The sequence below is a fragment of the Rattus norvegicus genome, chromosome 14 (assembly GCF_036323735.1).
Source record: "Rattus norvegicus strain BN/NHsdMcwi chromosome 14, GRCr8, whole genome shotgun sequence".
NCBI lineage: Eukaryota > Metazoa > Chordata > Mammalia > Rodentia > Muridae > Rattus > Rattus norvegicus.
The window spans coordinates 85,773,188-85,796,111 of NC_086032.1; the positions used below are offsets into that span (position 1 = coordinate 85,773,188).

Genomic DNA, 22,924 nt, shown 5'->3' on the forward strand with positions numbered 1-22,924 from the left:
GCTGGGGACCGAACCCAGGGCCTTGCGCTTGCGAGGCAAGTGCTCTACCACTGAGCTAAATCCCCAACCCCTCTGACAGCCTTTGTTAACCCTGCATCTGAACCCATTCTGTCCTAGCAGTTTTCTGATTCCTTTCCCGCTCTGAGGCAGCCTTCTAGTTTCCTTCCATTTCTTTTCCAAGTCCTGTGAATTCTTTCCTTGGTTTTCCAGCTCTGCTCTTGGTATTTAAATCTCAGACTTGGTGTGTCTTTATCCCCCCTCCATACTTTAGGACAACCTTCTGGAAGACTTGTTTTATGCATTTGCAGTGGAGCAACGTATTTATTGGAAAGGTTTTAAACTAAGTCTACAAATCCATTTCTAGAAAAGATGGCTGCCATTTAAGGAATGATGTCTGTGGAAAGAAACCGTGCAATTACCACTGTGTACATTGCGCTACTAGACTGCCTGAGGGGGTGGTTGAGGTTTTTGGTCATTCCTGTGTTTCACTAATAAGATTCCCCAGTGTTCGTTTCCTGTTTTCTTGCCTTGGTTTCCTCTTTTCTTGCCTTGTAAGGGTGGTGCTTAGTAGGTGCTTCACCTTGCACGGCTGTCTCCTTTGGCCTCATGGTCACGGAATAGGTTCTCAGTGAACAGCCTGTGGGATTGAAAGGAGGAATAACCTTCCCTTCTTAAAGGGCACCTTCAAATAACTGCTCACTAGAGAGTACTCCTGTGTGTATTTCAGGAAAAACCACGAGGGGATGCATATGCAAGATTTGTTTTTTTTTTTAAAGATTTGTTTTTCACTGTGTAGCCCTGACTGCAGTCAAGTCTCACAGCCCTTCTGCCTCAGCCTCTCAAATTCTGGACCCTTATCACCCAGATTAGATTAAAAAAAAACTATATTTAATTATTTTTGGAGTGTAGACTTACAGCTTTTTCTGATTCATTTTTTTTTCCAAAGGAGGGAGTGTGTTTTCTTCATTTGATCTGTACAACATTTCTTCCTCATTCTTTGTTTTTAGCCTCAGTTCTCTGTGGGCTCATTTTTCCTGACTTATTCTTTTTTTTTTTTTTTTTTTTTTTCTCTTTTTCGGAGCTGGGGACCGAACCCAGGGCCTTGCGCTCGCTAGGCAAGCGCTCTACCGCTGAGCTAAATCCCCAACCCCTCCTGACTTATTCTTGGAATGCTGGAGTATTCTATAGGACTTTTAAGTTAATGATGACGCTTCCTGTCAGCCTGTCATTGTACCAGTGCTTGGCTCAGGGTGCTTGTGTTTGGAGGTAGGAGGTCACGTGGGGTCTGACATCTCCATTTCTCACTTTCCCTTCCACTGCTCGATTTTATCTCTTTTTTATAATCAAGACAATTACCAGTGCTGCGGCCACTGTCGCTGAGCTCAGACCACCCTGCTACTCTACCGTCCCTTAGCCCCATTGTGCACTAGCGGACCCAAGAGATTTCAAAGTCCAAGATGGCAACCCCCCCAAGAATTGTGAGTCTTCCTAAGGAAGAACAGGTTCCCCAGAACAAGATTATAGTTGTTGGGGTTGGGGCTCTTGGCATGGCTAGTGCCATCCGTATCTTTTTTTTTCTTTTTTCTTTTTTCTTTTTTTCATCTTTATTAACTCGAGTATTTCTTATTTACCTTTCGATTGTTATTCCCCTTCCCTGTTTCCCGGCCAACATCCCTCTAACCCCTCCCCCTCCCCTTCTCTATGGGTGTTTCCCTCCCCATCCTCCCCCCATTAATGCCCTCCTCCCAACAATCCCGTTCACTGGGGGTTCAGTCTTGGCAGAACCAAGGGCTTCCCCTTCCACTGGTGCTCTTACTAGGCTATTCATTGCTACCTATGAGGTCAGAGTCCAGGGTCAGTCCATGTATAGTCTTTGGGTAGTGCCATTGGTATCTTAATGAAGGACTTGGCAGATGAGCTTGCCCTTGTTGATGTCATGGAAGCTGTGCTGAGTGGGGAGATGATGGATCTCCAGCACGGCAGCCTTTTCCTTAGAACAACAAAATTGTCTCTGGCAAAGACCATTGTATGACTGCAAACTCCAAGCTGGTCATTATCACAGCAGGGGCCTGTCAGCAAGAAGGAGAGAGCCGGCTCAATTTGGTCCAGCGAATCCTGAGCATCTTCGAGTTCATCGTTTTTCACATCGTGAAGCACAGTTCACACTGCAAGCTGCTCATTGTCTCAAATCCAGTGGATGTCTTGACCTACGTGGCTTGGAGAATCAGTGGCTTTCCCAAAAGCTGAGTTATTAGAAGTGGTTGCAATGTGGATTCAGCTCTGTTCCGTTACCCGATGGAGAAAGGCTGGGAGTTCACCTGCTGAGCTGTCACGGGTGGGTTCCTGGGGGAGCAGTGTGCCTGTGTAGAGTGGTGTGATCGTTGCCAGCCTCTCTCTGAAGACTCTGAACCCAGAACTGGGCACTGGTGATGATATGGAGAGGTGGAAGGAGGTCCACAAGCAGGTGGTTGATGGTGCCTATGAGGGGATCAAGCTGAAAGGTTACACATCCTGGGCCATTGGCCTCTTTGCAGCATAGTTGGCTGAGAGCAAAATGAAGAACCTTAGGCGGGTGCATCCTATTTCCACCATGACTAAGGGTCTCTCTGGAATCGATGATGGCGTCTTCCTCAGTGTCCTGTGCATCCTGGGACAAAACGGAATCTCGGATATTGTGAAAGTGACTTTGATTCCTGAAGAGGAAGCGCACCTGAAGAAGAGTGCAGATACCCTCTGGGGAATCCAGAAGGAGCTTTTCTAGTCTTCCAGGAATTTTAGAACTTCACTATCCAGGCTGCAGCAGGGTTTCTATGGAGACCACACCCTGTCTCCTTCTCATCTGAGCTGTGGTTTGTCCAGTTGTGTTAAGGTGGTCTGGGAAAATCCTCAGTTCCCACAGCTCTACCCTGATGCTCAGTGGTACTTGTATAGTGATAGCCTGGTGTGTGTGTGTGTGTGTGTGTGTGTGTGTGTGTGTGTGTGTGACATTCACTGTCTCCGAGACACACTGCCAACTGTATTCAGGCTTCAATTATCTTGTGAGCCTGCTGTACCCTCACCAAACATGCCCAGGTCAAAGAGTTCCCAGTTAGTCATAACCTGGCTCCAGTGTGTAAGTCCATTATGCACGGCCTGTGCACAAATGTTCTATAGGATATTTTATGTATTATATTTGTACATGGTAATATTATGTGAAATATAAGATCTGCACATGGATGATGGAACCAACCACCCAAGTGTCATGCTAATGAAAACTGCAAATAAACCTTGAACAGTGGAAAAAATAAACAAAACCCAGTTACCTTCACTTACTTATTCTTGTATGAGTGGAGGCATGGGTGGTGGTGTGCCACAGTACCAGGGAGGTGAGGGGTGTCACTTTTCCCGCCTACTGTGAGGGCACCAGGGTCCAATTCAGGTCATCAGACTTGGCACCGGCCTCTTTACTTGCTAGGCCATCTCTCTGGCCTACTTATCACTTACTTTTCTGTTTGTTTTTTTTTTTTTCAAGACAGGGTTTTGTGTGGAGCTCTGACTGTCCTGGAACTCACAATGTAGACCAGGCCAGCTCAGACTTAGAAGAGATCTGCCTGCCTCTGCGTCCCGAGTGCTGGGATTAACGGTGTGTGCCACTATGCTTGGTTTAGTTTTCAAAGACCTTTCTTATTGCAGTTTCCTTCCCCAGAAGCCAAGTATTTACAGTATACTCCCTTGTGCCTTGGTTGTATCCACTCTCAGTCCCAGCCAGCCGGGCCACACAATGAGATTCTGCTTCAAAACAAAACAAAAAAAAAGACCAAGAACAAACTGAAACTCCTCTGCTGATTGTTGTATAACAGTTTCCTCTGAGGTCAAACCCTTTCATCCTTCAGGAAAATCCTTAAGCAGGAAGGGGGAAAAAATCCTCAAAACAGCTTCAGGAAGTCCCTGAAACTAACCAGATTCAGAAGGCCCCTCCCTGCCAGAGTAAGCAATTAAAGCCCAGAGTTTCTCTGGGAAGATCAGAGCCAAGCTACAAGGAAGATGCTCAGACCAGACCTACTACCTTGAAGAAGCAGAATCCAGAGGAACTGCTTGGAGTCTGTGCGGTGTGCTCTGGAGCACACGCACTCAGGGCCACCTGGTGCATATTTTTCAATGTCCAAACTGACACCAAAGTTTGTCTGCAATCAGCTGCAGGTGAAAAGCCATTTTCTGACATTTTGTTGCTCAAGGACATTAACTCATGATGATCAGTGCTGGGGTCATCGGCAGAGGAGCAGACATATACTCTGTGTGGCAGCATTTCCTTCTTTTTAGGGCAGGGAGGAGGCAGCAGAAGTGGTGGAGGGCGATCTGTGTCTCTGCAGGACTCTGATGGGCCATTGCTTGCATTCTGCAATGAACTGGGGGATGGCCCTGTCTAGGTTAGGGTTTTACTGCTGTGAACAGACCCCATGACCAAGGCAACTCTTATACGGACATTTAATTGGGGCTGGCTTACAGGTTCAGAGGTTCAGTCCAATATCTCAAGGCAGGAACATGGTAGCATCCAGACAGACATGGTGCAGGAGGAGCTGAGAGTTCTACATTTTCATCTGAAGGCTGCTAGGAGAAGACTGGCTTCTAGGCAGCTAGGATGAGGGTCTTAAAGCCTACACCCACAGCACACACCTACTCCAACAAGGCCACACCTCCAAATTGTGCCACTCCCAGGGCCAAGTCTATTCAAACCATAACAGGCCTCATGGCCACATTCACCCTACAGCTTGTTAATGTTCACAGGGTGGTTAGAAGGGTGCTCCCTGCCTAGATGCCCTGAACTTCTGGCACTGTGTCTTTCTTCTGATCCCCTGGAGGGTCCAAAGCCCCTAGCTCTTTTCTTCCTTAGGCCTTCTTTTTATGTTATATCATCATCACCACCACCACCACCATCATCACCACCATGATCACCACCACCACCACCATCATCATCATCACCACCACAATCATCACCACTACCACCACTACCATCATCACCACTACCACCATCATCATCACCACCACCACCACCATGATCACCACCACCACCACCACCATCATCATCACCACCACAATCATCACCACTACCACCACCACCATCATCACCACCATGATCACCACCACCACCATCATCATCACCATCACCACCACCACCATCATCACCACCACTACCATCATCGCCATCATCATCACCACCACCACCTTCATCACCATCATCATCACCACCACCACCACCTTCATCACCATCATCATCACCACCACCATCATCACCACCACCACCACCTTCATCATCACCACTACCACCATCATCATCACCACCACCACCATTACCACCATCATCACCATCACCACTATCACCACCACCATCATCACCGCCGCCATCACCATCATCATCATCGTGTGTGCACAAGGTATACCCATGTATCATGGTCAGACAATATCGTGGTCAGACAATTTGTAGGGGTCCATTCTCTTCTTCCACCATGAATGTAGGTTCTAGGCATTGAACTCAGGGCATCCAGCTTGCTGACAAGCCCTCATTTCCACTGAACCACCTTGCAGGCCCCTCAAGCCTTTTTTATTCAGATCTTTGCTCTCTCCATCAGCCCCCCTGGGAGAACGTCCTACCACAGTGACACTTTTTTTTTTTAAGTCAGCAGGCACCCCTATCATGAGCGGCGCCTGCAAGGGTCAGAGCTGGGGCTGGGGGTTGTTTTTTTCTGTACTTTGAGGGCCTGGCACATGGTTGGAATGAGGACATTCAAAGTCAGGAGAGTGACTTTCAGAGGCCAGCACAGACAGCCTACCCCATCTCATCTCTTCTTTTTAAAGCACGCTATTCTTAGAATATAAGGCAATATATAGACACGAAAAAGCCAAGGACATGGTATTTCTTCCAAACACAGAGCAGAAGTTTGACCCAATCCGGCACCGAATCCGCCCTCTGGGGATGAGCCATCAGCAATCAGCTTCTTGGGATAGGCATCCGCAAGAGAAAGCCTTTTCGGGTGAGCGGTCTGGGATCCGAACAGGGAGTCAGACAGTTGCAAATAAAAGCATTCAGCCATCTGCAGACCAGAGTGGATGGCACAAAACCCAAACACACATACACCAATCAGGGCGAGAATGCACAAGAACCGCCGAGTCAGACGAGCTCTGGGTGTGGCAGGGGGCACTTGGTGTTTCAGTAACATTGGTTGGTGAGAACCAGACATCCCATGGCCTTTCTGCTGTCTGTGCATGGAGCTCCGTTCACAGCATGTGTTTGCTGTTTTCACGGGAGCCAAACCATGGACTTCTTCCCTGGTGTCTGGGACACATGTGGGATGGGGGATGGGTCATAGAGGGGTGGGGAGGAGAGGAGAGGAGAGAAAGAGAAGACGAGAGAGGTGATCATGTAATGTATTCTGTGTGTGTGTGAGTATGTGTGTGAGTGTGTGTGTGTGAGTGTGTGTGAGTGTGTGTGTGTGAGAGTGTGTGTGAGTGTGTGTGAGAGTGTGTGTGTGTGAGTATATGTGAATGTGTGTGTGTGACTGTGTATGTGAGTGTGTGTGTGAGTGTATGTATGTGTGTGTGTGAGTGTGTGAGTGTGTGAGTTTGTGTGTGAGTGTGTGAGTGTGTGTGTGTGAGTGGGTGTGAATGTGTGTGTGTGTGCGTATATGAGATCTTCTCTACCTGTGTTGCTTCTCTACCTTTTCTTTGAGATGGGGTTTTACACTGAGCTTGGAGTCCACAGATCTGGGTCCAGCAAACCCCTGGAATCCTCCTGTCCCCCCCCCCCAGCAGTGCGGTCGCAGGCGTGTGCCGCTTTTACTTGACTTTTACTTGGGAACCTCAGCTCCGAACTCAGGTTCTCGTGCTTCACAGTACGCACTCCGCCCACTGAGGCACTTTTCCAGTCTTGAATAGTCCTTTTGGATGGCCGCAGGTGAGATTCTGGTGCCCCGACTAAGAAGTCCAGCTTAGTCTCCTGCTTTCTGACTGGTTCTCCATAATACGGTTATTCCAGATAACTTTTGCTCAGCTTGTCCCTCACTGGGGGGCTGCATGGACAGGACCTGTGCCTGAACCCGTGTGAGTCACCCTTCCAGGGTGAATGGTGAGTGCCTTGGGTGCACGGGAAATGGGGATCTAGGCTTCTGTCCTTGTCTCTGGGCTCCCTGGGGAGACATCAGGAGGATGACTGTGACTGTCCCTGTGGGCTCCAGTGGAAGGATGACTTTATAAACCCTCTTTATCTCCATTTGAGGACCAGGCCTGATTTTGAAAAGAAGGCCCAAAGGCACCAGCTCCAGGAACAGACCCTGAAGTCCAGAAACAAGGTCACAGTCCCCTCTCCTAAAGAACAGCATGGGGATAACCACAAAAATGGGGAAATATCTTATCAGAATGGGCCATCTGCACTGGGCTGCCCTATCTCATTCTATGGTTAAACGTTCATGACAGAGGGCCACTGACCACCTGTGACCTCCTAGCACCCACCAATGAAATTTTAGATTACCCAATCCTTCTAGAGAGCCACACCCCCAGTTCCCTATAAGAAGACCTGGTCACCATTTCAAAAATGTTGAACAACCCCACATGCTGGTTGTTTCTGCAGCATAAATGCTCTTAGTCTGAGTCTGGGGCCTTCCTACAGCGATTTTCGGACCCTTACAGCAGCTCTGTTTCAGGGTTCCCTTTGCTCCCAGGGGTTCAGGAGGTTGAGGTATAGAACAACGATGAGTGGCCACAGCATTTGCAAGACGTTTCTGTCCTATATAGCTTGAACAACCAGGTGTAGTTGTTGGTGTTCTGTCTAAACTCCACCCCCACAGCTACCTGGCAACAGCCAGGTTTGCACCGCCCCACAGTTGCCTGGCAACAGCCAGCTGTGTCTGACTGTAAAGGGGGCTGCTTGCCCCCTCCTCTTGCTCTCGCTCTCGCTCTCCCTCTCCTCTCGCGCCTCTCCTCTCCTGCCTTTCCTCTCCTCTCTCTCCTCTCCTCTCCTCTGCTCTCACGGCCTCTTCCCCTTTGTCCCTGTCCCTTCTCTCCCCGTCCCCCTTTCCCTCCACGTGCTCATAACCGGCCTTTACTTCTCCCCTCTTCTACTCTTCTTCTCTCATTAAACCTTTCCACATGGAACCATGTTGGCTTGGTGTGTTCTGTCTGGACGCGAGCTGAGATTTAAATCCCAACGGTAGTGACACACATTTGGAATTTTAGCACTCTGGGGGGGGGGGGGGGCTGAGGCAGGAGGATCCTGAGAGACGAGCGGAGTCGCTCAGATCTGTATAAGCCACAGGCGTCAAACGCAGTGGACTGGGAAGAAGGGAAACACCAGCAACGACCAGTTAGATATGCTCTCAGCTCTGTCAGGCTGCTCCACAGTGACTGGGGAGCAGGGGAGGAGGGGACGGCAATCTGAAGTTTCCTCTTGTCTCTCTCAGCAGGGAGGCGTAAAAAAAGGTCTTTTGTATGCAAAAGGCAGTTTCTTAGCTCGGGCTTTTGTGTGTCTTGGGCACTGAACTCTTGCTGCGACTCATCTTCAGGCTGCCAAGAACTGCGGGAGTTTAGGAAGAAGCAGGAACCGGAAGAAATGAGTCTTGGGAGGGTCTGGAAAGCAGCACTACCAAAGAGAAGTTAAGATGCACTAATTAAATAGACTGAAAGCAGCACTACCAAAGAGAAGTTAAGATGCACTAATTAAATAGACTGAAAGCGAAGGCAGGACCTGGGTAAGTAGTAAGCATCAGGACCCGCCGTGGGAAGGCCTCACAGGCAGACAATCCCAGCCCCACCCAGCCCAGGCAGAGCGCTCCCCCCACCCCACTATGGTCGTCCTCCATTGCCTCCTGCTGAGGTGTTCTGCTTCACGTCGGGTTTGAGCTACGAGGTTAATCAGACCACACTTAGCTAACAGTCCGGCAGAGTCTAGCAGGCACCTTGCTGGGACTATGTCTACGAGTCTGTGAGAGGGTTCCCTGGGTGAGCCCCACCTTCAGGAAAGAAGTACCGAATCTCAGATGTGGGACGGCTCTCTGTTTCTCTGTCTTGCTCACTTGCTCCTCAGAGTCGACAGTTTGCAACCTTCCTAGGTGTCTGGATTCAAGGAGAAGGACGGGTGTCCTAGGAACTTAGGGACCTCAGCCATCAAAAGGGTGTGGTGTGTCCCCTGCACATCCAGCAAAGACACCTAAGATGCTTTCCCACAACACAGTTCTCCCCTGTCTTCCGGATTCATCCTTCATTTCTCACCACGCAAGACCCCTGATGCCTTAAAGTAGATGTCGTTGCTTTTCCTGCGGTCCAAACCAGCCACATTCTCTGGCTTGAATCAATCTTGCGGCCTCGGGGAGCAATCACTGTGTCAGGGGCCTCTCTCGTCTCAGACCTTGTACTTTAAATTTGCATTTTTGTCTTCAAAATCTTTCAGACTGAGGGGCTTCTCCTTTCTTGCCCTTTCCTTGCCTTAAATAGATATTTTCTTTTTCTTTCTTTCTTTTTTCTTTTTCTTTTTTTCGGAGCTGGGGACCGAACCCAGGGCCTTGCGCTTGCTAGGCAAGCGCTCTACCACTGAGCTAAATCCCCAACCCAAATAGGTATTTTCTAAATTAAAAAAAAAAAAAAACTCAATGAGAGAGAGAGAGAGGGAGAGAGGGAGAGAGGGGGAGAGAGAGAGAGAGAGAGAGAGAGAGAGAGAGAGAGAGAGAGAGAGAGAGAGAGAGAGAGAGGTGTTGAGGTGGGGGTGTGGGGGTGGGGAGGAGAGGATCACTTCCAGGAGCCATTTTCTCCCTTCCATTCGGGTTCTGTAGCTTGAAGTCGTTAACCAGTGAGCCATCTTGGCGGCCCAATTATTTGTTTTTAAAGTATATTTTAGAATTTTCTTTGTGGTTTTTCTGAGGTTTCTATATGCACCTTAACGTGAAAGTACGTCAAATTTATACTGACTGGATTCTGGGAAAAGTTTTCAATTAGCAATAATCGCGCCTCGGATAAACCTCATTGGCTACGATACTGCCACTGCGCAAAGCTACTGACTGGATTCTAATAAGATATAGAAACGTCAACCGTCCCCTGTGTTGCTCCCGTCCTGGCCTTTATGTGTGTGCTCTGATCGTTGTACGTATTGCATCCATACACGGTACAAACCCTACCACGCACATCCTGGCCTGAGGAACTGGCCACTCCTCTCTACCCTCGAGTCTCCAGCTCCATCCTTCTTCATGATGCTCGAGCTGCCCCACCCCTCTCTCTCTCTTATCTGACACTGCATACTCACACATTGTGGCAGCTCCCATGGCAGGCTGGCCATGTGACTGGCGGACCCCTGGGTGTCTTCCTCCATCCACGCCTCGTGGCCCAGCAGGAAGCAGGTGTCTGTGGCCCACCTGTGCCGTGTGTTGGAGGGCAGGTCTGTGGGTGGCATGGTGGCCTGCAGATCTGTCTGTCTTCCTCCTCCGGAGCTGGGCTTCCTGGATTTGATTGGATTTGATTTTCACAAATTCTGGTCATCAAGGCAGGCATCAAGTTCATCATCCAGTTCAAGTTAGGCTGAACCAAGGACCGCCATCCGCTCTGCCCCTGACTGACTGCTATGAGAACAACACCAGTAACAAGGTTTCTTTTTGCCCATTGCCAGCGTGGGAGGTGGGGGTGGGGGTGGGGAACGTGGGCGTGGGCATGCAAGGCGGCATTGGTTGGCCTCACCGGAGCAGTGCTATAGAGCTCCCCCTGGTGGTTAGGTTAAGGGAGAACTGTTGGGCTGGTTACCGCCCAGGCCAAGATCCAGGGCTCTGAGTTGGCCCACTCCCAAATCCATATCGTCTACGAATGGTTAGGACTCATGAAAGGACCAGTCCTGTTGTTCCAAAACTGCAGAATCTCCACGACACAGGGCAACCACAGGGTAACCAGGAAGAGTCCCGATGAGTTTCCCGGATTGGTGGTGTCAAAGAACCCAGAGATCTCAAACCAGACCAACGACTCACCTGACTCATTGCAACGACCATTAGCAAGTGAAGATGTGTGGACAGAGGGCTATACCGCGGGACACACTGTGACATGCTACAGCTTCCATGGTGAGATGTTTTCTATGCTTTTTTGCGCTGTGAGTGTTTTTTATTTGTGGTGGTGGTGGTGGTGGTGGGGAGTTGCAAGGGTGGTTATGAGGGGACTAGGAAATGAACCAGACTGGGGTGCATGATGTGAAACTCACAAAGAATAATAATAATAAAAGACAGTTACAAAGTTGATTTATTTGACTTCATGTCTTTCAAAGACAGGACTGGAACACAGAGGTTTTTATTTATCTATTTTTTTTCTGATTGCCATTGTCATTTGTGGTTTGTTTCTGACGTAGATCTGAGTCTCCCTCCCCCTTCCCCCTCCTTTCATTTCCTCATGCTCCAGTTCCACTCCCTCTGAATTGTCAGATTTTAGCAGCAGTCCTCCCTCCTTCATCACAGTGTCAGTATATGGGGAGTTCCAGGAGAACAAGTCATAGGTTCCCAAATGGGCACGGCTCGAGACGTGCGATGAAGTTCTATGCTGACCTGTCATATCCTGTGTAGGATGTGAGTCATCTCTCACCCACCATGTCCACACTGTATGCCTCTGGCTCCCTTAGGAGTTCCCCTGGTTTTCAGATCCACTGTCATAGTGAGAGAAGTGGAGCAGACACACCAAAGAGACGCTATGGGGTATTTACCTAAGTGTCACCCTATATCAACCCAGGAGGAAAATGAGTACAGGCCAATGAAACATGCTGGGGGGGAGGGGGAGGGGAAGGAGGATGTAGGGGAGGAAGGAGGAGGGGGAGAGGGAGAGGTGGAGAGGGGGAAAGGAGAAGGGGAGAAGTGGGAGGGAGAGAGGGAGAGAAGGGAGGGGGAGGGAAAGAAGGGGGAGGGAGAGGGGGGAGGGGGAGGGGGATGTAGGGGAGGAAGGAGGAGGGGGGGAGGGAGAGGTGGAGAGGGGGAAAGGAGAAGGGGAGAAGGAGGAGGGAGAGAGGGAGAGAGGGAAGGGGGAGGGAAAGAAGTGGGAGGGATAGAGGGGGAGGGGAAGGGGGATGGATGGGGAAAAGGAAGAGGGGGAAAGGAAGAGGGGGAGAAGGAGGAGGGAGAGAGGGAGAGAGGGAAGGGGAGGGAGAGGGAGGGAGGAGGAGAAGAGAAGGGGAGGGGGAGGGAGAGGGGAGAGGGAAAGGGGAGGGAGAGAAGGAGGAGGGAGAGAGGGGGAGGGAGAGGGGGGAGAGGACATTCATACAAGTTTTATAGTATAGTCTTGTAGTGGTTCTCAGTTTATTATTAGCTAGTGTTATTCTGTTACTGTGCCTAATTTATAAATCAAACTTACTTTATCATATGTGTACAGAAGAAGACAGCACACACATGCTTGGTACTGTCTTCAGTTTCTTGTATCCTCCATGGACAAGAGGAGGAAGTCAACTGTTTATTCGTTCTCTACAGGGATCACAATGTAATTTCACAGATACTACTTTTTGCATTTTTTTTCATTAGCAAAGAGGAAAGAAATAAGAAAGCTCTTAATTGGACTGTACTTGATATTTCCCAGGTGAGTACCTTCCACGGAGTGCTTTGATTCTTTCTGTGTGGTTAAATTACTTCCCGTTAAGAACATCTATGAGTCTTTGCAGAGGACCCAAGATCACTTTCTAGCATCCATGTTGGGCAGCTCTCAATTGCCTGTGACTGCAGCTCCACGGGATGAAATCCAGCTCCTGGTTTCTGCAGGCACTTGGACGAACTCGCACATACCATAACCCCTGTGCGCATAATTAAAGAAATAGCATTTATATTTAAGCTACTTCTGGCATTACTTCTTTTCAGTTTAAAAATGTTCTTTGCCCAGGTTAACCTTGAACTCTCTGTAAGATGTATGTGTTTTACTGTATGTACACAGATGTTCTGCCTGCATATGTGCATGCGCACCACATGCGTGGGCGCCCGTTGGATGGTTGTGAGGTACCTGGGTGCCGGGAATGGAACTCAGTTTCTCGGTAAGAACAGTAAGTCCTCTTGTGTAGGTTGATGTCTCTATGCAGGCGAGGGCTCCGCTCTTAGGTGCTGAGCCGTCTCTTCAGCTCCTGGCATTGGACTCCAACTTTTTACCACCTCAGGCTCTTGAGTGCTAGATTAGACTGGCGGATGTGACCCTCTGGATCAGCTTCATTTTTAAAAACGGCTTTGCTCCATAAAAGAGTCTTAGCAGTTTTTCCCCTGGGCTTTGAACGTATCATTCCCGCTGCCTTCTGACCTCCATTGTGTCTGAAGTGTACACAGCACTTTTGATCTCATTGGAGATTTGTCTGTGACCAGTCATTTTTTAACCTGATTTTCTCATTTTCACTTGTCATCATCTCTCCCTTCACCAGTTTGCTTATGGTTTCTTTTTTGGATCCAGTGTCTCAATGAGTGGCCATACCTATCCTTTGGAACTTGCTACATAGACCAGGTTGGCCTTGAACTCACAGAGATTCACCTGCCTCTGCCTCTTCGGTGCTGGAATCAAAGATGTGCCCCTGCATGTAGTTTTTTTAATGTGTATAGATTAATATTTTCATTAAACTTGGAAAGCCTTAGCTATTAGTTCTTCAAAAACATTTTTTGTTTTATCGCCTTTCTATTATATTTATTATATTGTTATTGCCTCATTAGGAAGACACAGAAAATTAATTTTCTAATTTGAAAATGGAAGGTAAACAATGTAAAGAACATTTATATGAGAAATTGGCGTATATAAAGATTTCAAATTTCTTTATTCTTGTGATCTTAGTATTGTACAGGAGGCTGGGAGTTTGACCATGCTCCAGTGAGTATATGGGCAACACGAACATTATATATATATATATATATATATATATATATATATATATATTCTTTTTTGGGGGGGAGGGGGCCACAGGGTGGAGGGGGAACCAAACCTGGGAGGACTGGGAAGTGAATATGATTGGGGAGCATTATGGGAACTCCCAAACAGTCAATAAAAATACTATGTTAGCAAAAATATTATACATGGGGGGGGTCTACTCCCCTTGTCTCAGACAAGAAATCCAAGCATAATTCAGTGCAGGATAAAGAAAAGCGTTGCCAGATTTTGTCTTTGCAGCACACAGGGGGAGTTTGCTGCTGCAGGGGTGGGGAGGGCGAGCAGCCAGCAGGGAACCCTTATCATCAGATTTGCTTACGTAGGAAATAAGCTTTAACTGCACAGAGCCACTAAAAACTCAGATTTTGTTAATATTGCGTGATTTACTTTGTGTTAACACGTGTTTCTTGCTTTATCACAACGGATGCTGGAGGACGTTCACAGAGGCAGGCAGGATCCTGCAAACCGTTTGCTTCATGTCCCGTGAGTTTTGTGAGCAGTCCATGAGATGGCCAAAGCGGTTTGTAGATTTTGGGAGTCTCGAAATATGAGGAACTTCTGGTGTCAGTTCTATTCAGTTTAAAGATCATTCTTTGCCCAGGCTGGCCTCGAACTCTCTCTCTTTTAAGATTTATTTAATTTTACTCGATGCCTATGAAAGTATACGTATTCTGTATACATTCTGAGGCAGCTCTCAAAACAAGACTGGGAAGAACATACTTCTGCCTTAGCTAAAGTCAGTCTGTTTTCTTCATAGGTCACCGTTTACAATCCTGAGCTATAACACAAACACAAGCACTGTCAGCAACGCATCACTGAGGGAACAAACCCACTGACTCATGAGAACATCGCCAACACCAGAGCAACGCCTCGAGGTTCTCCAGCACTGCTCAGCTCCGCCTTAGGATGGTTCGTTAGAAGCGACTGAAACAGTACATCTCTGCTGGAGACGCTGAGGCACAGGATTCTCAGAAGAATGAGGGGAAGACCGGAAAGCAAGAGAACAGCTGAAGAATGTGGCCAGATGAGGTGTGCTCCGGTCTGATGGAAGTCAACGGAAGGAAAGGGAACCTGAGTTTGTCCTTCCTTGAAGCAGAGGGGGCAGGCTTTTGAAAGCCTATCAGGCACCAGTCAGGGTCTTCTTTGAGAACAGGAACATAGTTTCTCAGACAAGAAGCTTCCATTTGGAAAAGGACTGGGGTGAAACTGTGAAGGGCAGGCCGTACCTTATGCAGAAGGCTGAAATGGTGTGCTGGCTAGTTTAGTTTGGTTGTTGTTTCTCCTCCTCCTCCTCCTCCTCCTCTTCCTCCTCTTGCTCTTCCTCCTCTTTCTCCTTCTCTTCTTTTTCTTCCTCCTCCTTCTCCTCCTCCTCTTCTTTTATTCTTCTTCCTCCTCTTCCTCTTCCTCCTCTTTCTCCTCTTCCTCTTCCTCCCCCTCTTCTTCCTCTTCCTCCTTTTCCTCTTCCTCTTCCTCCTCTCCCTCCTCTTCCTCCTCTTTCTCCTCTTCTTCTCTTCCTCTCTTCCTCTTCCTCCTCTCCCTCCTCTTCCTCCTCTTTCTCCTCTTCTTCTCTTCCTCTCTTCCTCTTCCTCCTTCCTTCCTCTTGTTTCTTCCTCCTCCTCCTCCTCCTCCTCTTCCTCTTCCTCCTCTTCCTTCTCCTCCTCCTCCTCTTTTCTTCTGCCAACTGTTAATTCCGGGTCATCTGGGCAGAGGGACCTTTAGTTGAGAAAGTAGCTCCTGCAGACAAGTGTGTGGGAGGGCCCAACTCACTGTGAGCAGTGCTGCCCCTGTGCAGATGGCCCTGGGTTTTAGAAGAAAGCAGACTGAGCAGGCCACAAGCTCAAGCCAGTAAGCAGCACTCCTCCATGGGCTCTGCCTTGCGTTTCTGCCTTGTCTTGCTCTGGTGATGGGTTGTAACCTGGAAGCTGAATAAACTCCTTCTCCCCTCCGAGATGCTTTACGTGGTGGTGTTTTATCACAACAGTAGTAAGAGCAGAAGGGTACCCATGTGCACACCAGCAGCATCTGCCACCCAACTTGTTTCCTGGAGACACCCACTGGGCTGGATTCCAAACAGCTGTGGCTGTGCTTACCAACTGTGTAACTAAATCGGACCAGGCACATGTTTCCTTATATGTAAACTTCATGCTTCTGTATTTCATCCATCATTGATGGGTCCCTAAGTGGAATTTTATAAATAGTACCCGCCCCATGGAGTAACTTTTCTTGATTACATGACCAGGATGGAGTTGTTGAATTATAGAGCTTTCCAATATGTGTGTGTGTGTGTGTGTGTGTGTGTGTGTGTGTGTGATGTGTGATGTGTGATGTGTGTGTGTGATGTGTGTGTGTGTGTGATGTGTGTGTGTGTGTGATGTGTGAAATGGAATGCGTGTGTGACGTAGATGTGTGTGTGTGCTTGTGGATGTGTGATGTGTGTGTGTATGTGTGATGTGTGTGTATGTGTGTGTATGTATGTGTGATGTGTGTATGTGAGATGTGTGAAGTGGGATGCGTGTGTGATGTTTATGTGTGCGCGCTTGTGTATGTGTGATGTGTATGTGTATGTGTGTGTATGTGTGTGTATGTGTATGTGTGATGTGTGTGTATGTGTGTGTATGTGTGTGTGTATGTGTGTGTATGTGTGTGTGTGTGTGTGTGTGTATTTTGCAGGTTTGCCCTCAGTCTTCCCTGTCTTTCATCCAGTCCACAGTGGGGTGACAGGTTCTGGGCAGATACTGAGCTGGCTTCTGTCAGGCCTGTGCAATATGCTAGCTACTTGCTTCCACGTCCAATGTTCACGCCCCTAGATTTTTCTCTTCCAGAGAACTTGCAATCCGGTTCCTCCGTGTTGGGCTGCAGGTGTGCAGAGTGGAAGGGGTGCTCACAGGGATGCACATGGTCCTGGGTTCAACCCCCAACATGCGTTTTAGAGTCCAGGAAGTCCAAGAAGATGCTGGCTCTGGTTAGGTCCTTGGCGAACGTGTTCACAAAGAGTGAGACAATCTTTTTCATCTTGAAGTTATTAAAAGACACGAGGCGTCTTTATTTTAAAATCCAGATCGTGCTGTCAGATGGAAAGAATCACGGGGATAAAGTCTGTGAGGGCAGCAACCTGGACATCCAGCAGGCAGCTGTGCGCACACTTTCTCTGCCGGGAGAGCATCCTGGAGGCTGATTGTCCTACCCCAGGGGAACCCAGCTGCTCCCTCACAGTGAGTTTCAGCAATATTCTAATTTCATGATTGCTGTGGTTTAATTCTAAAACATATTATAAAAATGAAAATATAATCACATCACTTCCTCCTTCCTTCTCTTCCTTCCTACTCTTCCCACATCCCCTGATGGTCTTGAAAATGATGGTCTCTTTTCTTTGTTTATTATTGTTACACACACACTCTCTCATACACACACACACACACATACACACACACACACGCACTCTCTCTCTCACACACACATACACACACACACACGCACTCTCTCTCTCACACACACACACGCACTCTCTCTCACACACACATACACACACACACACGTGCACGCACACACGCGCACACACACATGCACAGTCAATGCCGTGGTTTGTTTTGGTGGCTCACAAAGGGGAAGGCCTGGCAACAGGAAGTTAGATGGTGGCAGAAGTTGCACTCATGGACATTGACCTCCCATCCTGGTGGAGCAGAAAGTAAAGCTCTTCAACTAGTTTTTCTGCAGGTTGACCTCTTTCTTCCCCTTCCGACTCCCCGTGTAAGTGTTTAGAGATGTGCACGTGTGCCACACTTCCTGAGGCAGTTGGTTTTGTTTTTCTTCTGTTCTTTAGATTGTGTGTAAACTGTATTGACCTATTTTTTTTTTTTGGTTCTTTTTTTTTTTTTTTTTTTTTCGGAGCTGGGGACCGAACCCAGGGCCTTGCGCTTCCTAGGTAAGCACTCTACCACTGAGCTAAATCCCCAGCCCCGTATTGACCTATTTTTAACCTCCCTGGTTTGTATCTCTATCACTCACACTGCTGAGCTGTCACAGTGCTGAGCAGTCACTCACACTGGTGAACTGTCACTCACAGTGCTGAGCAGTCACTCACACTGGTGAACTGTCACTCAGTGCTGAGCTGTCACTCACACTGGTGAACTGTCACTCAGTGCTGAGCTGTCACTCACACTGGTGAACTGTCACTCACAGTGCTGAGCTGTCACTCACAGTGCTGAGCCGTCACTCACACTGGTGAACTGTCACTCACAGTGCTGAGCTGTCACTCACAGTGCTGAGCTGTCACTCATGATGTGTTGAGCTGTCACTCACAGTGTTGAGCTGTCACTCACTGATTTCATTTTGGTCACTGTAGAGTTCCATTTTGTTTCTCTCTGAGACTTATGCAAACTGTCTCTTCCTTGATAGTCTATGCTCATTCTATTAATTATTAAATCCTCTCTTAGTTCTTGAAATTATGTGTTTGTGTATGCACACTTTCATGCATGGGTATTTGTGTGTGCATGCGGATGGCTGCCAGAAGTTGCTGTCAGGTGTCTTCCTCAGTCACCTCACCATCTTATTTTTCGAGACAGGCTCACTGATGGAGGCCAGCGCTTACTGCTTAAACAAGACTGGATGGCCAGCGAGCCCTAGGGATCCTCCTGTTTCCCCCACCGCCCCAGCGTGTGGGGTTACAAGCACGCAGTGCTATGGGCTTCTTGTGTGAATAGTAAGGATTGAACTCAGTCTCTCACGTCTGCAGGGCTGGCTCGACCTCTACCGATCGAGTTACCAGCCCTCCGGCGTATTTACAGTAGCCAAGTCCAACACTTGGAGCCTCCCAAAGGCAAAGCAGCTTTGCTTGTCTCTTCCGTCCTCCAGGGTGCTTTCCTGTGTCCTGACATGTTGGGCGGTTGTTTTGTGGAAAAACTGGACATGTTAGCTAAGGTAGCGACACTAAGTAGTGATCTGTGTTGTTTGATCATCCCTGTGTGTTCATGTGTGTGTTTTGTATGTGTTCATGTGTGTGTTCATGTGTGCGTTCCTTGTGCAGTGACTTAGCTGCATGACTTCAGTGGCATCTGCACCCCCTGAAAAGTGAGGTCTTTGCTCATAAGGCACAGCCTTGGGTACCCCTGACCTCTCTCCTCTAGGCTGATGATGGTTTTATCAGGGCTCTCCCTGACCATTTCCCTAATGTCTTAGTTACTTCTTGACTGCTGTGATAAGACGCCATGACCAAGGCGGCTTACAGAAGAGTTTATTCAGGGCTCAAGGTTTCAGAGTGTGAGTCCATGACCCTCACAGTGAGAAGCAAGGCGGCAGGCGGGCATGCATGGTGCTGGAGCAGTGGCTGAGAGCTCACATCTTGATCTGCAAGCACGAGACAGAGAACTAATTGGGGATGGCATGGGCTTTTGAATCCTCGAAGGCCACACCCAGTGACACATGTCTTCTAACAAGGTCACACCCACTCCAACAATGCCACATCTCCTAGACCTTCCCAAACGGGGCATGGAGCATTCAAATATATGAACTATGAGGCCATTCTCATTCAAACCTCACACCAGATGACTTGTGTTGGGTTCCTGGCCTCACATGCAGGCCCTTCCTTCTATGAATTGCTGATTTGTTTCTGTGTTTTTATTGAGAAGCTCCCAAACGAATCATTCTACACTAACCAAACCCACATGTGGCTGCTTAGTTGGGACTCGCTCTGAGGTCTTGCCTTGGTGGTTTCTTTCCTGCCTTGCTCTATACAGTTTCTAACAGGTTTCACTTTGCATGTTGACATCATGGAGCTTCTGGGTTCCTCCTGTTTGCTGTCCATGAAGCTCAAGGCTCTCCAGTCTCACGTGGCTCTGGAGGGGTCTTCATGCTTGAATGGTCTCATCTGCATCTTCAGGGGACTCACCAGAACTCTACCTTTTCCCTAGAAGAAGCTTTTGTCATTGCTCTGAGGCTGGGTGACAGCTGGTGTCAGAACAATGGCCTGCTGGTTCTGTATTTTTTTTTTTAAGTATAACGTCCATTTTATCTTTCTTCAGTCCTTATGAAGCCGTCTCTTTTACGTGGGCTTTGTGAACGTCACCAGCAGGTCTAAATTGTGGTGGGAGTGTTTGGTCCTTCCCAGCTTCACGAGAGGGATTTCCGACTACCTTGCTATGAACGGTTCAGCTCCTTCAGTAATCCAGCTCGATGTAGAGTTTAGGAAGCACATAAGTGTTGAAGACACTTACTTTGTATATGGATGGCCCTAACAGGGGAGGGGTCCAAATGTCTGGATGACAAACTTTTTAAGAAAATACTATTTTATTTTTTTTATTTCACGTTCATTGGTGTTTTGGCTGCCTGTATGTCTGTGTGAGGGTTTTGGATCATTTGAAACTGAAGTTATAGACAATTGTGAGCTGCCCTGTGGGTGCTGGGAACTGAACCTGGGTTCTTTGGAGGAGCACTGAGTACTCTTAAAAACATTTCCCCAGCCTTCACGTGGCAACCTTCTTACTGGCTTTGTCCTTGGGCATTCGCTGGGCTCAGTGCAGTGCCTTGGCCCTTTCTGGCATGATAGTTGGTTCTTCTTTGTTTGGTCATCTTGGGGCCAAGACCTGAAATAGCCCCATTACTCTTAGGGTAACAAACTATACAGTGTGTGCTGGTCGTCTCAGGAATAGGATGTCACTTGTTGCTTGGTCATGGTGTCTCCTGATGTTTGCAGTGTTTCATGTGGTTAAACATCCTCTAATATCACTGAATTTGTGGTCTTTCCTTCCCCCATTCCTTTGTTCCTTCCTTGACCCTTTCTTTCTCCTACCTTCCTCTTTCCCTGCCTCCCTCTCTCCTGACAGTCTGTTTGTCTGTCTGTCTTCTCTTTCCCGAACAAATTTGTATCCTAGGCTGGCCTAAATTTCCCCATGTAACCAAGGATGAACTGGACCTTCTGGTCCCCCTGCCTCTGCTTCTGTGTCCTGAGGTTACAGGCATTGCCACGGGCGTCTGATTTATGTAGCGACACTGAACCCAGGGCTTTGTGCTTGTGAGGCATTCTCTCAGCTGCTGCACCCCCAGCCTACATCGTGTTTTTTGATCTTTTTTTTTTCATCTTTATTAACTTGGATATTTCTTATTTACATTTCGATTGTTATTCCCTTTCCCAACATCCCCCTAACCCCTAGTGGTTTTTGATCTTATTCCGAGAATTTGCCGCCCACTTCATGACTATTCATACAAGCTTTTTAAAAATTTACAGCATGAAGCACACTGGGCTGCTCCTACCTTTGAGGAAGTCTATTTCAACATCTCTTAGGAATGCCTGATTCGTTTTCCAAATAAACACCCACTTAAACTGCCTCTTGATGGAATCCTTTACTTCATGAAATCAAAAGCTGAGAGTCAGTCCTTCTCTCCCCCTTAACTCCAAACCTTTGCCACGAAGCAGGCTGGCTTGTGGACGGCTGGGCTCACTACTCTCAGCCATCAGCTTCGGAGCAGTGGCTTTGTCCGTGAAAGAATGGGAGAAGGGATTCTTAGCCAGATCTCACCCAAACTGGCCTGAATTAGAGTTTGCAACACAGAGGGTGGGAGGAGAGGATCTGTAATGTTGGCACTCTGTCCTCAGTCCCAGGGAGTGACTGACCCTTCCTTGGGGGCATGGAGGGAGAAAGACTCCTCTCTTCAAGGGAGCTGCCCCAGGACAGTTTCCAGCCATCAGACCTGCAGAGTGATCAGGAGGAGGATGGTGCTCTGGGACGCAGGTCTCCCCTAGACCCAAACAAAAGCATCTCCATTTGTTTTATACCTATGGGGCAATTTCCGAGGAGTTAAAAAAAAAAACTTGTTTTATGTGTATGCCTGTGTGTGTGTGTGTGTGTGTGTGTGTGTGTGTCTGTGTACCATGTTGGCACCTGGCATCTTCAGAGGCCAGAAGAAGACTTCAGATGTCTTGGAACCGGAGTTACAGTCGGTTGTGAACCACCTTGCACATGCTGGAAATTGAACCTAATATCCTGGAAGAACAGCCAGTGCTCTTAATGGTTGATCCATTTCTCTGGCTCCAATTTCCAGAGATTTTAAATGTTGTTTTAATAACAATAATTTGTGAGTTATTGACACTTTGCTGAGGGGACCCTGGTCTGTAGAAGTTCCCACAACACTGCCAGGGATGTTTGCCCTTCCTTCTAGAGGTATAGTCCAAGTGTCCATTTAGTTTGGTGGTATTTAAAAGACATTGCTTAGCTTTTCCCTCCCTCCCTCCCTTCTTCCCTCCCTCCTTCCCTCCCTCCTTCCCTCTATCTCTCTGTCCCTGTTTGTCTGACTCTCCCTCTCTCCCTCCCTCTCCTTCCCTCCTGTCTGTCTGTCTCCCTCCCTCCCTCCCTCCCTCCCTTCCTTCCTTCCTTCCTTCCTTCCTTCCTTCCTTCCTTCCTGTATTGCATGTTATTTTCCTCTGGCTAATTTGAAGATTTTCTAATTGTGGATATTTTGCTTAGAACACTCTTGTGTACTTTTTTTTCACGTTTCTCTAGCATTTATCAACTTTCTTGGATCTGTGAGCTGGTTTTCATTAAGTTTAGAGAAAAAGCAAACATTTCTTAAAATTTCCCCCCTTCCCAAGGTCCTCTTGACTGGGGGCTCCAGAGCTGTGTCTTTTAAGGCTGCCTGAGGTTGTTGCTAGCTCTGTTCAGTTTTAGAATTTTGTTTTGCTTTGTTTTTCTATCACTGGGCCCTTCACGTTATCTTCCTTTTACCTCAGGGTCTAACCTATTGTTAATCTTGTCTTCTGGCTTTTTTTTTTTTTTCTTTGTTTCGGAGCTGGGGACTGAACCCAGGGCCTTGCGTTTGCTAGGCAAGCGCTCTACCACTGAGCTAAATCCCCAACCCCATCTGGCGTATTTTTTACTATGCCACTAAAATGTTTTTTTCTTTTCTTTTTCTTTTCTTTTTTTTTCAGAGCTGGGGACTGAACCCAGGGCCTTGCGGTTGCTAGGCAAGCACTCTACCACTGAGCTAAATCCCCAACCCCCACTAAAATGTTTTTTAAAAAGTTATTTACTTTTAAATTTTACACTTGTATGGGCATTTTGTCTGCACGTAT

The 22,924-nt window shown here is 47.9% G+C and overlaps 1 long non-coding RNA gene and 2 pseudogenes across 3 annotated transcripts; 2 read left to right on the forward strand and 1 right to left on the reverse strand.

Annotated features, from left to right (window-relative positions):
* Nucleotides 1-1,960: 1,960 nt before the first annotated feature.
* Ldha-ps24 (lactate dehydrogenase A, pseudogene 24) lies at nucleotides 1,961-2,787 on the forward strand (annotated as a pseudogene).
* Nucleotides 2,788-9,895: 7,108 nt separating this feature from the next.
* On the reverse strand, nucleotides 9,896-10,014 carry LOC120096856 (U4 spliceosomal RNA; annotated as a pseudogene).
* Nucleotides 10,015-10,689: 675 nt separating this feature from the next.
* Nucleotides 10,690-15,811, forward strand: LOC120096656 (uncharacterized). 3 transcript variants are annotated; one of them, XR_005493404.2, is made up of 4 exons: nucleotides 11,083-11,681; nucleotides 12,495-12,549; nucleotides 12,898-12,994; nucleotides 14,621-15,811. It is a non-coding gene; the product is annotated as an uncharacterized LOC120096656 (long non-coding RNA). The 3 variants fall into 3 exon arrangements; XR_005493405.1 differs by lacking the exons at nucleotides 11,083-11,681; nucleotides 14,621-15,811 and adding an exon at nucleotides 10,690-11,060 and having other exon boundaries at nucleotides 12,898-13,823; XR_005493403.2 differs by lacking the exon at nucleotides 14,621-15,811 and having other exon boundaries at nucleotides 11,080-11,681; nucleotides 12,898-13,823.
* Nucleotides 15,812-22,924: the final 7,113 nt, after the last annotated feature.